Source organism: Hyperolius riggenbachi, chromosome 5 (genome assembly GCF_040937935.1).
Source record: "Hyperolius riggenbachi isolate aHypRig1 chromosome 5, aHypRig1.pri, whole genome shotgun sequence".
Taxonomy (NCBI): domain Eukaryota; kingdom Metazoa; phylum Chordata; class Amphibia; order Anura; family Hyperoliidae; genus Hyperolius; species Hyperolius riggenbachi.
The window spans coordinates 154,288,503-154,304,479 of NC_090650.1; the positions used below are offsets into that span (position 1 = coordinate 154,288,503).

A 15,977-nucleotide genomic window follows, 5' to 3' on the forward strand; every position below is an offset into this window, starting at 1 on the left:
CCGTGTTCTTAATATGGTCATCAGCGGCTCCAGTGCTAGATTAAAAAGCAAAGGAGATAGTGGGCACCCCTGCCTCGTACCCTTGGTTAATTGTATGGAATTAGAAATATTGCCATGAGAGACTATTCTTGCTGATGGGCTAGAGTACATAGCCTGAACCGCTTTTGCGAATGCTCCAGAAATTCCTTGCCTTCGCAACACCGCCTGCAACCAATCCCACTCCACATTATCAAAGGCTTTCTCTGCGTCAAGCACAAGGACCGCCGTGTCTTTATAGGTGTGGGGGTATGCTTTAGTATGCTCAAGTACCGCGAGAATTTTCCTTACATTACTCACCGCTGATCTATTTCTCACAAATCCAGACTGATTCGGGTGCACTGACTTTGGGACAATCTGTGCAAGCCTGTCAGCCATGATTTTTGAAAAAAAATTCATATCCTGATTTAACAGAGAGATAGGAGTACCTCTCCTTTAGTTACCTGTGCGTTCAACATGTCAGAGTCATCACTTGTAATCGTGGGAAGCCTAATCTGTTTGAGTATACTGTCTAGATCTTGGACATCCGTGGAGGCTCTCTTATAAAGCTCAGAATAGAACTTAACAAAGATGTTATTTATTACTTTTGGGTCACGACTAATGGTGCCATTCTCTGTTTGGAGTGCAACTGGCGCGTCCTGTTTTTTAGTCTGATTAGATGCCAAGTTTGTCACCAATCTACCTGCTTTATCTCCATATCTATGAAAAAACAAGTCTGAATGAGCCCTATGGAGAGCCTCCCTCATTGTGAACCAAAGATCTGCTTTCGCTTTATTTCTCATCCAGATTTCTCTGGTTTGTTGGGAGGGATTAGCTATAAATTCCTTTTGTGCCTCTCTTGCCTTACCTATCGTTTCTGAGTACTGTTTTGTGAGCTGCTTTTTCCTTGCTGAAACATAAGAAATGATGCGGCCTCTGAGCACCGATTTGGCAGTCTCCCAAAACAGTACTGGAGTTTTTTTTATGCTGCTTGTTATCATATTCATACTCAACCCACCAACTTCGTAGGAGTTGTTCAAACGCCTCGTCCCCATATAAGCTTGTAGGAAATCTCCAGATAAATTCAGAATTTCTCTGCTTTGCTTCATATATTTCGATTGTTATTGGTGCGTGATCTGAGATAAGTATTTCTCCTATTGAACAATATTTAATTTTGTTCACCAGTCTGTCACGCACCAAGAACATATCGATTCTTGACCATGAAGCATGCTTTGGAGAAAAGAAAGTATATTCTTTATCGAAAGGATTGAGATACCTCCAGGCATCCACTAATTTGGACGTCTCTAACATTAAGGCCAATCTAGTGTCCGTTCCACGTGGTAACACGCTCGGACGGCTCCTATCCATCTTATTATCTACCACTGAGTTCATATCTCCTCCAATTATCAGCGATGTCTGAGTGATGGAACTAATCTGGTTTATCAGGGTGTCGAAAAATTGTTTATTTTCACCGTTAGGTGCGTAGACATTTAACAATGTCACCTGAAGTTGAAGTTGTACCCATCTCCCGTTTTTGTCTTGGTCTTGTTGCATACATTGGTGTTTAAGATGCTTGCTAATTAAAATCACCACCCCTGCCTTTTTGTGTATTGCTGGAGAACCGTAGACCGCACCTACCCACCCTTTTTTTAAGTAATAAAACTGTTCAGCCCCCAAATGTGTCTCTTGAAGCATACAAATGTCCGGGCGCATCTTTTTCAGGTGGGCCAGGACCTTTGAACGCTTTTGTGGCGACTGTAGACCTTTGACATTCCAAGATAGCACTTTCATCATCCGAATCCCCTCTAGCAGTATAAACCTTCAAGGTATTATCATTTCTTTCGAATTGTAGAGAAACATGCAGAGTCCACCCTCCCCTCTCCCCTAGACCTTCCCTCCCCCAAACCAATGCGATAATAACTGCAGAAAACATTAATTATGCATACATACATCAGGACTTCTCCTCTTCCCTGTACGATCTTCTCCATCTCACTCTGTCAACCCTCCCACAGCTTAAACACTTTTGTCCATTTATAACCAAGATAAATTATGAATCATTGGAGCTCTATATTGATTAACAATTCTAGTGTCCTTTAGCAGCCCATCCCACTCGCACCCTTCCTGTTAAAAACAGAAAAGGCATTTAAGAAACCGTTAGGTAACATTCTGCAAAGATTAGTATATATGAATAATCAGCAATCAACTTTATCACTTAAGATTTTATATCCGCAAGGAGTTCCTTTGCTTAGTTCAATCTGCAGGCGACGTTGATCTCGAACGCCTAACCGCTGGGGCTCCTTTTAGATAATCTCGTGCCTCTTCTGGTGTATGACATAGATAAATCTTGCCATCTTCTTCAGTTATGCGCAGTGTCGCCGGATAAACTAAGGCAAACTTAATCTTACGGCTGTACAAGGTATTACAGATTTTGCCAAAGGCTTGTCTCTTCTTTGATACTTCTGCCGAATAATCTTGGAAGAGGCGCACTTCTGCATTTTCATATGTGAGATCCGAGGAGGAGGCCCTGTAGGCTACCATGAGTTTCATTTTGTCCGCGAAGTCTAGATACCTCGCCATTATCATTCTAGGTCTTTTGTCCTTGCGGTTTGCTTTTAGTGGGCCCACCCTATGCGCACGTTCCACTTTAAGCTCTCCAGAAATGCCCAAAAGCTATGGGATCTCTGCTGAGCACAGTGTCATAAGCTGTTCAGGTGGAATGCTCTCTGGGACTCCCACAAATCGCACATTATTGCGACGCGATGTATTCTCCAGATCTTCAATTCTCTCATGGGCCGTGGCATTTTCCTGCAACAGGGACTCTATGGTAGTTTGGGCTTCTTTAAGATCATCTTCGCATGTGCTTAGCCTTTTTTCCATCTCTGTCAATCTTTCCCCTTGCTTGCGCTGCTCCTGTTTAAGCTGCTGAATAGACTTTGTGATGGCCGCATCTATGAGCTGACGTATTTCTGGGACAAGCACTTTCCTCATCTCCTGCGCCATCTGCTTATAGTCAATGTGCACAGTACCTTGCTCTGGCTGCGTCTCCTCTGATAATTCCTGATCAGGGGTCACTGGCCTGCTTGTGGTCTCTGCTCCTTTGCCTGGTCGCTGCTTGCTCGGCTTGTCTGCAGTGCCGCCCGCCATCTTGGACCTCGCAGCCGCCACCCCGTGCGGTGTTTTGCTGTCTTTCCCTTTCAGGAATTTATCCATGCGGGCTCCGCTTTACTCCTTGCGATGCTGGCACGCGTGGAGGTCGATTCCAGGCCCCTTGTAATCTGCTGTTGGCTGGTAAATAGGCTGCTGCGGGAGGGTTTAGCCGGAGCTCTTCTCTTCCTAACCCTCCATACAGGCGCTGGAACTGGAAGTCTCAAGACAATTTTGAGGAACAAGAGGAGGCAGAGGCACACTACACCAGCGAGGACTATGATGATGAGACGAGGGATGTCACATTTGTCCCAGAGAGAAGGAGGAGGTGGCGGCAGTCATTAAGTTATGTGGACCTGACTGACCTGAAGTTGGGAGAAGACATGGAAGATGAGGTGGCAGGAGCTAGTGCCCCAGCTCCTAGTGATGAAGCTCCTCAAGCTCCTACGACCCAAGAAGAACAACAACAAATGGCAGAGAACATTCGGGCACAACCGCCACGCAGGGGAACCCCTACGCAAGGCAGAGGCCGGGGTGATGAAGCTACCCCCCCCCCCCACACTGAGGCGTCGATTGGCCCCTGTCCACCCTCCAACCAGAAGGGAGATCGAAGCTGAGATGTCCGGTGCTGTCTCAGGACTTCTCGGCATTCTACAGAGCCACGAGGCACTAATCACCAGGCAGCTGAAGGATGGGGACATTTGATCGAACAGTATAAGAGACACATCTACTTCAAAGTGAGCTACAATCAGTGCATGGACACTACCGGGAAGAAATAAAATTGATGCACGAGGTGCACCGGGCACAGTTTGACCAGCTACGTGCGGAACATCACCAAGCGTGTGCGGAACATCAACAAGCGGTGGCACAGCTGCAGCAGATGATGCAGCAGATGCATCAGCACAGTAGTGAACTCTTGAAACTGCAGGCACACCCGGCATTCCACACAGTCATGTCTCTCCTGCCGTTCTTAGAAAAGGTGCCAAGCAACAACATGATGGCATGCCATTCAAGTATGCTCGATGCTATAAAACAACACATGGAGACGCCATTGATCCTACCGCCAACATTTAGACATTCTCAACCTGCATTGGTGCCCCCCTGGCAATCTTCATCCCAGTCGTACACTGGCTTCAGGGGCAGTCAATACACACCGCTGCTGTCAGGGTCCAGCACCTCAACTACCAGCACCCAAGACAGTCCCGAGTTCCAGGCAGCACCTCCCATGTTCCCAACAAGTGCTGTAGACCGTAACATTTGACTAAATTTCCTCTTGTTCCTGGACATGGTCCTCTGAATCCCTCTGAACTTTGGAGGAAGGAGACCAGCACAGGGCTTTTGCCAAAACTTTTCCCTGCCCCGTCTCAATCAACCAAGGTTCAGAGAGGCTCCGATGACCATGTCCAAGTACTTAGGTTTTTAAAGTGCTTTAAACTTAGGGCCTGGTGTCCCCGAAAGACACCTTGGGCAGCTATGCCCTGCACCTCTGCACAAGCTATGCCCTGCACCTCTGCCGTTTGTTGTTGTTCCACACTCTCTAGTTGTTCCTCACCCTTGCAAGTGATCCTTGGAATCTTGGACGAAGGAGACCTGGACAGGGAAGAGGCAAGCCTTTTCCGGCCCAGTCTCCTTCGTCCAAGGTTCAGAGGACCGCGTGCAAGTGGTTAGGTTTTTAAAGTACTTAAATTTAGGGCCTGGTGTCCCCTCAAAGACACTATACCTGGGTCACAAGAGTGTCTTTCGGGCAGCTATGCCCTGCACCTCTGTACAAGCTATGCCCTGCACCTCTGCCATTTGTTGTTCTTGTTCCTCACTCTCTAGTTGTTCCTCACCCTTGCACGTGACCCTTGGAACCTTGGACAAAGGAGACCTGGACAGGGAAGAGGCAAGCCTTTTCCGGCCCTGTCTCCTTCATCCAAGGTTCAGAGGACCGCGTGCAAGTGGTTAGGTTTTTAAAGTACTTAAATTTAGGGCCTGGTGTCCCCTCAAAGACACTATACCTGGGTCACAAGAGTGCCTTTAGGGCAGCTATGCCCTGCACCTCTGCACAAGTTAGGTCCTGCACCTCTGCACAAGTTAGGTCCTGCACCTCTGCACAAGTTAGGTCCTGCACCTCTGCACAAGTTTTTAGGACCTGCACCTCCGTCGTTTGTTGTTCCTCCTCACTCTTGCACGTGACCCTTGGAACCTTGGACGAAGGAGACCTGGACTTGGAAGAGCCAAGCCTTTTCCTGCCCTGTCTCCTTCATCCAAGGTTCAGAGGACCGCGTGCAAGTGGTTAAATTACTTACATTAGGGCCTGGTGTCCCCCAAAGACACTATACCTGGGTCACAAGAGTGCAAATGTCATACAAATGTTATTTATATTTTGTCTTCCATGTTGGAAGAATGTTTCCATGTTGGAAAAATTTTTTTCGAATAAAAAAAAATTGGTTTTTACATACCTCAGCGTGATCAGTAGTTGTTCTTGTGGTGTGACTGCTCTCCTGAATGTGGTATCCTTCTTCTGTAGGTCATCCTTCACCATCTCCAAGAGGGTATCAAAGCTGACAGGAGATAGAAAGGAAGAAGCTGTAAAGTTTGCTATGGGACAAGGTGTTGGGTGGAGGATGGGGGAGGTGTGTTTAGGGGTTTGTGTGTTTTGTGGAGGGTGGGGCTGGTGTGTTTAGCTAGGTATACAGGGGTGTGGGGGTGAGGGTGTTTTGTTTTAGCTAGGTATACAGGGGTGAGGTGTTGTGGGGTGTTTAGGGATGGTGTGTTTAGGTCTGGATACTTACAGGGGTATGGACATCCGGGTATAGCTGTAGAACTTCTTTGGGTGTCGTCTCAGGTACTGGAACTCTCCCTTCCTCTGCCTCCTGGCTAGTAGAGGATGCACCCACCATCTCCTGCGAGGAGCATGCCTTCTCCCCACATAATAATAGGTGAACACCAAAAAGGAGAGTATTCCCAGGTAAAAAGTGTACAAAACCACTGGATCCATGGTCCAAACTGCAGTCTCTGCAGACAAGGATGATCTGCACACATCAAGCTCTCTCCAACAATGACCCCAGCGCTTCTGCTGACCTCTCAGACCCCTGGAATTTGTATAGTGTGTTATCTCTTTAAAAAGACGGAATCCGCATCGCAGCCGTATTCATACCGGACGGAATACGCATGCAAATGGAGCGGATCAGAACCGTATGGTTCCGATCCGGATCCGGTCCGTTTGTCAAGAAACGCAAGTGTGAACGGGCCTTAGTGACTGGGGATATTTGATAGAACAAGAGCTAGAGAATGTTCTGGCATGTTCTCTAAATCCGGAGGGAGGAGGCAGGAAGCACATGGCAGGCGGAGAAGCACGTGCCACACGGGACAATTTCTGCTGACAGTGTAGCTGCATCCACAGCCATCTAGCACAACCAGGTATGTTTTTTCTGCATATGACAAGAATAATGAAATACAGGCTTTTATTATTAGACAGGTACAAGACAGTGGGGCAGATTTGTCAATACAAGTACATGCAAAATGGAGGCAAAACTATTGCAAAAGTGAAACAATTGATGTGTGTGCTGCTTTTTTTTTCTTTTGGTTGTGATAAATCTGCTTCAATTGCCTTTGATTCAGATTGGTAAGTCCTGAGTAGGTGTGCATATACAGTATATTTGTTCTCCCTGCTTAAAAGCCTTGTTGTACCCTTAATGCAATCCTGATTTTCTTAATGAATTACCATTTATTTTGCTGTTGAGCTACTGTAATGAATAAAAGATAGCTTAGGGTGTATATACACATTATCTCCCAATTTTACATCTCCCATGTAGTATGAGAGATTACCTACTCAATTTGCTCATAGTCGTTACCGCCGCATGACGCAAAGCCTCATCCACCTAATCACACCGATGCAAACTTCATCCACCTAATCACACACACTCGTACCCATGTTGTTACAAGACAAGTTAATTTTGGCACATAATGTTTCTTTTCAAGCCTACACATTTTTGCACAGGAAGATCTGCCAAGCACCTTCATTCATCAGTAGCTTATCATTAACACATAAAGGTTCTAACAGAAGTAATTGCTCTTTGGGTGCATACACACACACACACAATTTTGATTGGCCAAATTTGATTGGCCTTATACTACATGGAGGATCAAGATTGTGTATGTGTGTGTATATGCACCCGTTAAGTCTGAAAATTATTTATATGAGCCTGGACGCAGTGTCTATTCCTTGCAACTCATAGCTGCAGTGGTGGAAGTGTCACCCTGGCCACCACAATGCATGCTGGGAGATGTAGTATATTAATGTGCCTACATCTCCTGTGATTACATTACTATACTACGTCTCCCAGTGTGCATTGCAGTGGCCAGGGGGGGGGGGCCTTTACTAGATGCAGTGTAGATGGGGTGCAGCCTAAAGCAGATAGGGACAAGGATGTGGGTGCTCTGCTCTGCTATTTGTTTTTTGAGCAGGATTTGTTGTTTGAGCAGGACTCCATGTAACTATGGAGTCAGGAAGGAATTTTTCCCTTTTGGGGCTATTTGGACCATGCCTTGTGGGGGTTTTTTCGCCTTCCTCTGGATCAACAGGCGTTTGTGGGGGACGGGCTGGAGTTGTACTTTGTACTGGTTGAACTCGATGGACGTACAGTGGAGGAAATATTTATTTGACCCCTCACTGATTTTGTAAGTTTGTCCAATGACAAAGAAATGAAAAGTCTCAGAACAGTATCATTTCAATGGTAGGTTTATTTTAACAGTGGCAGATAGCACATCAAAAGGAAAATTAAAAAAATAACCTTAAATAAAAGATAGCAACTGATTTGCATTTCATTGAGTGAAATAAGTTTTTGAACCCCTACCAACCATTAAGAGTTCTGGCTCCCACAGAGTGGTTAGACACTTCTACTCAATTAGTCACCCTCATTAAGGACACCTGTCTTAACTAGTCACCTGTATAAAAGACACCTGTCCACAGAATCAATCAATCAAGCAGACTCCAAACTCTCCAACATGGGAAAGACCAAAGAGCTGTCCAAGGATGTCAGAGACAAAATTGTAGACCTGCACAAGGCTGGAATGGGCTACAAAACCATTAGCAAGAAGCTGGGAGAGAAGGTGACAACTGTTGGTGCGATTGTTCAAAAATGGAAGGAGCACAAAATGACCATCAATCGACCTCGCTCTGGGGCTCCACGCAAGATCTCACCTCGTGGGGTGTTAATGGTTCTGAGAAAGGTGAAAAAGCATCCTAGAACTACACGGGAGGAGTTAGTGAATGACCTCAAATTAGCAGGGACCACAGTCACCAAGAAAACCATTGGAAACACATTACACCGCAATGGATTAAAATCCTGCAGGGCTCGCAAGGTCCCCCTGCTCAAAAAGGCACATGTGCAGGCCCGTCTGAAGTTTGCCAATGAACACCTGAATGATTCTGTGAGTGACTGGGAGAAGGTGCTGTGGTCTGATGAGACCAAAATAGAGCTCTTTGGCATTAACTCAACTGGCTGTGTTTGGAGGAGGAAAAATGCTGCCTATGACCCCCAAAACACCGTCCCCACCGTCAAGCATGGGGGTGGAAACATTTTGCTTTGGGGGTGTTTTTCTGCTAAGGGCACAGGACAACTTAATCGCATTAACGGGAAAATGGACGGAGCCATGTATCGTGAAATCCTGAACGACAACCTCCTTCCCTCTGCCAGGAAACTGAAAATGGGTCGTGGATGGGTGTTCCAGCACGACAATGACCCAAAACATACAGCAAAGGCAACAAAGGAGTGGCTCAAGAAGAAGCACATTAAGGTCATGGAGTGGCCTAGTCAGTCTCCGGACCTTAATCCAATAGAAAACCTATGGAGGGAGCTCAAGCTCAGAGTTGCACAGAGACAGCCTAGAAACATTAGGGATTTAGAGATGATCTGCAAAGAGGAGTGGACCAACATTCCTCCTAAAATGTGTGCAAACTTGGTCATCAATTACAAGAAACGTTTGACCTCTGTGCTTGCAAACAAGGGTTTTTCCACTAAGTATTAAGTCTTTTATTGTTAGAGGGTTCAAAAACTTATTTCACTTATTTCAACCAAAATAACTACAGTGGTGTGAAAAACTATTTGCCCCCTTCCTGATTTCTTATTTTTTTGTATGTTTGTCACACTTAAATGTTTCTGCTCATCAAAAACCGTTAACTATAGTCAAAGATAACATAATTGAACACAAAATGCAGTTTTAAATTATGGTTTTTATTATTTAGTGAGAAAAAAAAACTCAAAACCTACATGGCCCTGTGTGAAAAAGAAATTGCCCCCTGAACCTAATAACTGGTTGGGCCACCCTTAGCAGCAATAACTGCAATCAAGCGTTTGCGATAACTTGCAATGAGTCTTTTACAGCGCTCTGGAGGAATTTTGGTCCACTCATCTTTGCAGAATTGTTGTAATTCAGCTTTCTTTGAGGGTTTTCTAGCATGAACCTTCTTTTTAAGGTCATGCCACAACATCTCAATAGGATTCAGGTCAGGACTTTGACTAGGCCACTCCAAAGTCTTCATTTTGTTTTTCTTCAGCCATTCAGAGGTGGATTTGCTGGTGTGTTTTGGGTCATTGTCCTGCTGCAGCACCCAAGATTGCTTCAGCTTGAGTTGACGAACAGATGGCCGGACATTCTCCTTCAGGATTTTTTGGTAGACAGTAGAATTCATGGTTCCATCTATCACAGCAAGCCTTCCAGGTCCTGAAGCAGCAAAACAACCCCAGACCATAACACTACCACCACCATATTTTACTGTTGGTATGATGTTCTTTTGCTGAAATGCTGTGTTACTTCTACGCCAGATGTAACGGGACACGCACCTTCCAAAAAGTTCAACTTTTGTCTCATCGGCCCACAAGGTATTTTCCCAAAAGTCTTGGCAATCATTGAGATGTTTTTTTAGCAAAATTGAGATGAGCCTTAATGTTCCTTTTGCTTAAAAGTGGTTTGCGCCTTGGATATCTGCCATGCAGGTCATTTTTGCCCAGTCTCTTTCTTATGGTGGAGTCGTGAACACTGACCTTAATTGAGGCAAGTGAGGCCTGCAGTTCTTTAGATGTTGTCCTGGGGTCTTTTGTGGCCTCTCGGATGAGTTTTCTCTGCGCTCTTGGGGTAATTTTGGTCGGCCGGCCACTCCTGGGAAGGTTCATCACTGTTCCATGTTTTTGCCATTTATGGATAATGGCTCTCACTGGGGTTCGCTGGAGTCCCAAAGCTTTAGAAATGGCTTTATAACCTTTACCAGACTGATAGATCTCAATTACAGTACTTTGGTTCTCATTTGTTCCTGAATTTCTTTGGATCTTGGCATGATGTCTAGCTTTTGAGGTGCTTTTGGTCTACTTCTCTGTGTCAGATAGCTCCTATTTAAGTGATTTCTTGATTGAAACAGGTGTGGCAGTAATCAGGCCTGGGGGTGACTACAGAAATTGAACTCAGGTGTGATAAACCACAGTTAAGTTATTTTTTAACAAGGGGGGCAATCACTTTTTCACACAGGGCCATGTAGATTTGGAGGGTTTTTTCTCACTAAAAAATAAAAACCATCATTTAAAACTGCATTTTGTGTTCAATTATGTTATCTTTGACTAATAGTTAACGGTTTTTGATGAGCAGAAACATTTAAGTGTGACAAACATGCAAAAGAATAAGAAATCAGGAAGGGGGCAAATAGTTTTTCACACCACTGTATGTAACTATGTAACTTCTTGTTTTTTATTGATTTAAATAAGAGTTAAAAAAATGTATAAAACCCTTCTTTGGCTTTGGTTTGTGTATAAAAATAGGTTTTACTTACTTTACAGCATCCCAATGTTACTTTAAATGTGTATTTTAGAAGATTTAGTGGGTAGCGAGGCTGCGGGTCTGAAAAATTGGACCCACGCAGGCCTCTATCACAGACAACAATGAAATAAAGAAAATATAGGTAGCAAGTGTTTTTTTCCACTTCTGGGAAAGCTACAGTGCTAAGTGCTGTACAGACTATTTATAATATTTACTGGAAAATAACAGACGACACAACATAAACTAAAGTAAAACTTTTCCATGAGATGTGCTTCTCATATCTTAGGTACCGTTTACATCATCAAACACGGATGGCTGTGCGTTCGGAACGCAACGCATATGAACGCACGCCATCCACGTTTGTACGTGTTGCGTGGCTGATTCCATTAATTGAAAGTGAATGGGTCAGCCGCGCGTTTTGGGAAAAAATGCATGCAGCATGCGTTCCCGGACCGCACCGGAACGCATGCAGTGTGAACATCAGACAGTGCGTCTGATGTCATGCGTGTCTGTCTCCTGCACGCGTTGCTGAAATCCAGGCGGCAACGCGTGCAGTGTGAACGGCCCCTTAAAGGTGGTCTCTGAGGAAGCCGGCATTTCACGGCGACACACGTGTAAGACCCCACTGTAGGGCGGCTGCGGCGGCTATCGGGAGCACTTGCTTGGGGCGATTTCACAGGTAACTAGCGGCGGTTTTGGCACTCCTGCATTTTGCACACTTACTTTGCGCTGGCTGGTCCAGCACACATTTGACTTTTAGGACTTTTTTATTGGCAACATAGTGACTAGTTTGAGTCAGAGGGTTATTGTTTGGCACTATTTTACAGGATTTGAAAGTCTCCTATATATAATTATGATCATGCATTAGCACTTTAGATTATGAAATTGTGTATTTCAGTTACACCAGTCTTGGCTTGTATGCACTACTGTCCTTATTAGAGTGCAGGTCTCCCTGCTGCCTATTTCACACCAATTGTATTTTGTCCCCACTTTTTTGCCAGCCTGTGCATTCTACACATTATTTTACTCCCGCAGCCTGCCCACCCTTATTATAGGGTGATTTTATCTTTTATTGTGTCGTTCCCTCCCCCCCCCCCCAGTGTCTGTTATTGTGTTATGCAAATGTATTTTTATTGTATTCAATATCTTTTGTATGGAGATTAAATAAAGATTAAATTATATTGTGCTGACATTTTGGTGCGTTGTGAGATCTTGTTCCTATTTGCTTTATCTTATTGTTGCTCTAGATATGCACATATTGTCCTCATATTTATGACTATAGCAGTGCTCTCTGGTATCCCCCTTTTTCTGAACGGTCCCTTAAACATGACACTCCTAACTACAGGGAACAAATCAAACTGAACACAAATCAGTCTTTTGTAGCACAAATCAGAATTTACTAGTTGCTTAGCCGAGCATACTCATAAAACAGTAATGTATGATAATGAAAAAAAAATGTCCCTTCTCTTGTGAAGGGGTTGTTGTTCGAGTGTGAGCTCTTGAGAACTACAGAAGAAAACCCCTTCAGTCAAGCACTTTAAAATGCATGGGAATCTTCTTTACTTATTAGAACTGAATTCATGGCAAGAGAGAGAGAAAACATCTTGTAGAAAAGAAAAGGGTGCCCAGTTGAAGTCACAGCAGGGATGTGGTTAAATGGCCACCGGCTAAAATATGCTTTAGAGAAGTAATAAAAGGCAGTGGACCCGAACAAACTTTCTTAGAATAACAATAACATTAACTCATAAGAGCTTGTTTTATGGAGGTGTCCAACCAAACTGGTTAATTGAATCTATTCCTAGGAATAACTAGTTAGGAGGTGTCTGAACATATAGCAGACTTCTCCAAGACATATGGGAAACTCGCAACACAACCACAAACTAGGAACAAAATAAATCCAGGGAGCCAGATATTGTGTAACATGCTAGTTGACAGATTTGAACTTTCAACAATTGTATAATACAAAATTGGGTGGCCTAATGAGACAACTGCCCTCCGTGTCTTCAGGAATCTGACCCTCTACTAAATTCCGGTTTTCGAGCCTGTCACTCTTTGTGTAGGCGTTATCCTTGTCTCTTCTAGAGACCTTTTAGAGATGTGTGTGTGTCAATAACCTTGCAATAGTCCCTTTACAGGGGAACAGTATTTTGGGGTAGTCATACACAAGTAAAAGGCACCCTTTGATAGGATAGACTAGAGGCACCCTAAGATAGACTATTTTACCTTTTCTAAATGATGAGCATAAATTAGAACCACAAATCAAAGTATTTATGCAGGAAAGTATAGATTGCAACTAAATAGATTGCTGTTATGGCACATGATTTCTAGACAGTTCAGTTATCCATCAGCCATGCCTGGTGAAGAGACCAGGGTTATCTCAAACGCTTGTAGCCTACTTAGTTAGCCCATAAAAAACATTAAGCTCTTAAGTTGTTTGCTTTACCAATGTGTATTATTATAACAATCTGTTCTAATGCCTATAGGCACCTCAAAACTTTCATCTGATCAAAGGGATTACCAAAAAGGATGTCAGCTATATTTAAGAGAAATTCCACCCATCATAAAACCAAATTTGTTTTAGATTTATTCAGCTGCTGTGAGGTTTGAACACTTTCCGTAATCACTAAAAGCTCTTTTAATAAACTAGTAAGTTGTTTTAACTTGCCTCTTTGATAAAGGCAAAACAATATATCTTCTTGTAATTTTTAACAAAAATTAACATGTGTATGAAATAAAATGTGTCACTGGCACTAGTATGTCTGTTTACATAAAGGTAACAATAATTAGGATAATCTGCATTTAAATTTTGTAAAGATTTACTGAGCAGTCATATTGCAAAAGGCTTGCATGAAACTTTGTGGACATGTGGAATATAGCTCAATCAGTAGGTACAAATGAGAGAACTACTTTATTCTAAAGCAATAGATGCCAGACATGCTTTGGCTTATTGTTTCATATTTATATGGCTTGTCGTACAAAATCACTTATTAGCTCAACAGGAGCAAACTAATGAGCTAAATTTTTCATGGCTATTTCACATAATTTTTACATTTCACTAATTTATATCTTAATGTGAATAAATGATGAGTGGGCTTCCAAATCCAAAAATGTCTGATAGGAAAATTGAACTAAAAATGTCAAGAGACCAGACAGTAAGAGCAGACATGGATTTCTAAACAAGACTCACAAAGACAAATTAAACACAGCGAAATATTGCATGCCTGCTGACTCATACAGCGTTACGTATTGGGACAACATGCATGCATCTACGTGGAGTTGCTGAGTCACTGGAAACTGCTGGAAAACATCAAGCTAGTTTGTTGCTTTATATATTATATTACCTATAATAGGTTTAATTCACCTGCGAAAAAGACAACTGTCCACATCATGCTTATCACAAAAGCGACCTATCCGGTAACATAGATCTACTGAAACTACTGACAATATAAATCAGCAGAAGGAAGTCCTTGAAATTAAAGGCATCTTATAGGTATCTTTGAAGGCCTACACCAACAGCCATTTGAAGTTAAAATTAGTGTGATAGCAAAGGCTACGCAGAACTCAGTTTGGAAATAAGAAGGCTGATTTACTAAGGTGCTGTTAAATTGTAGGCGTCCTTTCACGCCGCATGCGCCTCAACCTCGATTTTTGAAATGCATGCGTTTTGGCAATTGCAAGTGCACCATGATTATCACAGTAATCATGTTGCCCTGTAGAAAGAAATGTCATCCCTTTTATACCCAATCGCAAGCATAGTGCCTGCTGCAATTTGCCTGAGTTCGCAATTGGGTTAAATGAATGAGAGCACATGATAATCACATGGCAAACGTAGTATTTGCTATGCGATCGTCCATTTGAAAAACCTTGCAGTGGCACATTGGGAAATGCAGTCGTGCCTGCTGATTGCACCTGAAAATCAATGCGAAGGTGGAAATCGTGATTGCATCGCACAGCAATTGCGATCGCCATATTCAGTGTGAAGGGGCCCTCAGACACAGAACAATAGAAAGCACTGAAAAATCACACACTGATTAGACAAAACACTAAAAATACTTGTCTACTTTTGTGTAGGTTTCTGCTACCAAAACTTCCGCTATTGGTCTCTGCCACCAAAACTTCCGCTATTGGTCTCTGCCACCAAAACAGTTCTGACCCATGGAGGCCACAAGACTTCTGAATAAGGTGTCCTGTGCTATCTGGTTCAAGGATGTTAGCATAACCGATCATTTTAGTCCTGTGAGATGCTATATCAGGCCTATACTGATCGGACTTGATTTTCCAACACATCCAGAAGACAGATGTAGGGGATACATATCAGGCCATCCACATGATTAAAGAAATAATTCAACATCCAGATTAGTGATGATCAAGTAGAGGCAAATAACTTTGAGTTGATGCAAATTTCTATGAACCAATTTGCATCAACATCAAATTTTACCTCAGCAGGATTTGATTGGTTCATCTTCAAGCTGCATACATTTGCATCAACTCGAAGTTATTTGCACCTACTTGACCATCACTATTACAGATCCCCTTCTATTACTGCTCCATGACCAAGCTCTGCTGCTCATGTGCCCATAATAGGCAGTGTTAGAAGTGGGTGAGCATGACTGGTCTGAGGTTACACAGCCCAGTACATGGCAAGATGTTATGCGCTTTTTTTGTTCTGTTCTGACACATTTCTCTTATTATGAGGGTGAAACTCGAAAAATTAGAATATCGTGCAAAAGTCAATTTATTTCAGTAATTCAACTTAAAAGGTGAAGCTAATATATGAAACAGGAACCCTTTGCAGGTGTTTTGGATTAATTACATAGATGATTAGAGTGACGCTTTAATTCTAGAATATTGAATATTTTCACAATATTGTAATGGTCTGAGATTTTGATTTGGGGGTTTTCGTAAGCTGTAAGCCATAATCATCAAAATTATAACAAATAAAGGATTGCTTTGCATGTAATGAGTCTAGTTCATGTATTACTTTCATCTTTTGTGTTGAATTACTGAAAAACGGGGACTTTTGC

General features: G+C 43.1%; 1 protein-coding gene across 10 annotated transcripts in view; it reads right to left on the reverse strand.

Annotated features, from left to right (window-relative positions):
- The window catches only part of SUGCT (succinyl-CoA:glutarate-CoA transferase), a 1,486,943-nt gene that overhangs the window by 1,296,725 nt on the left and 174,241 nt on the right, over positions 1-15,977 (reverse strand). The window lies entirely within an intron of this gene.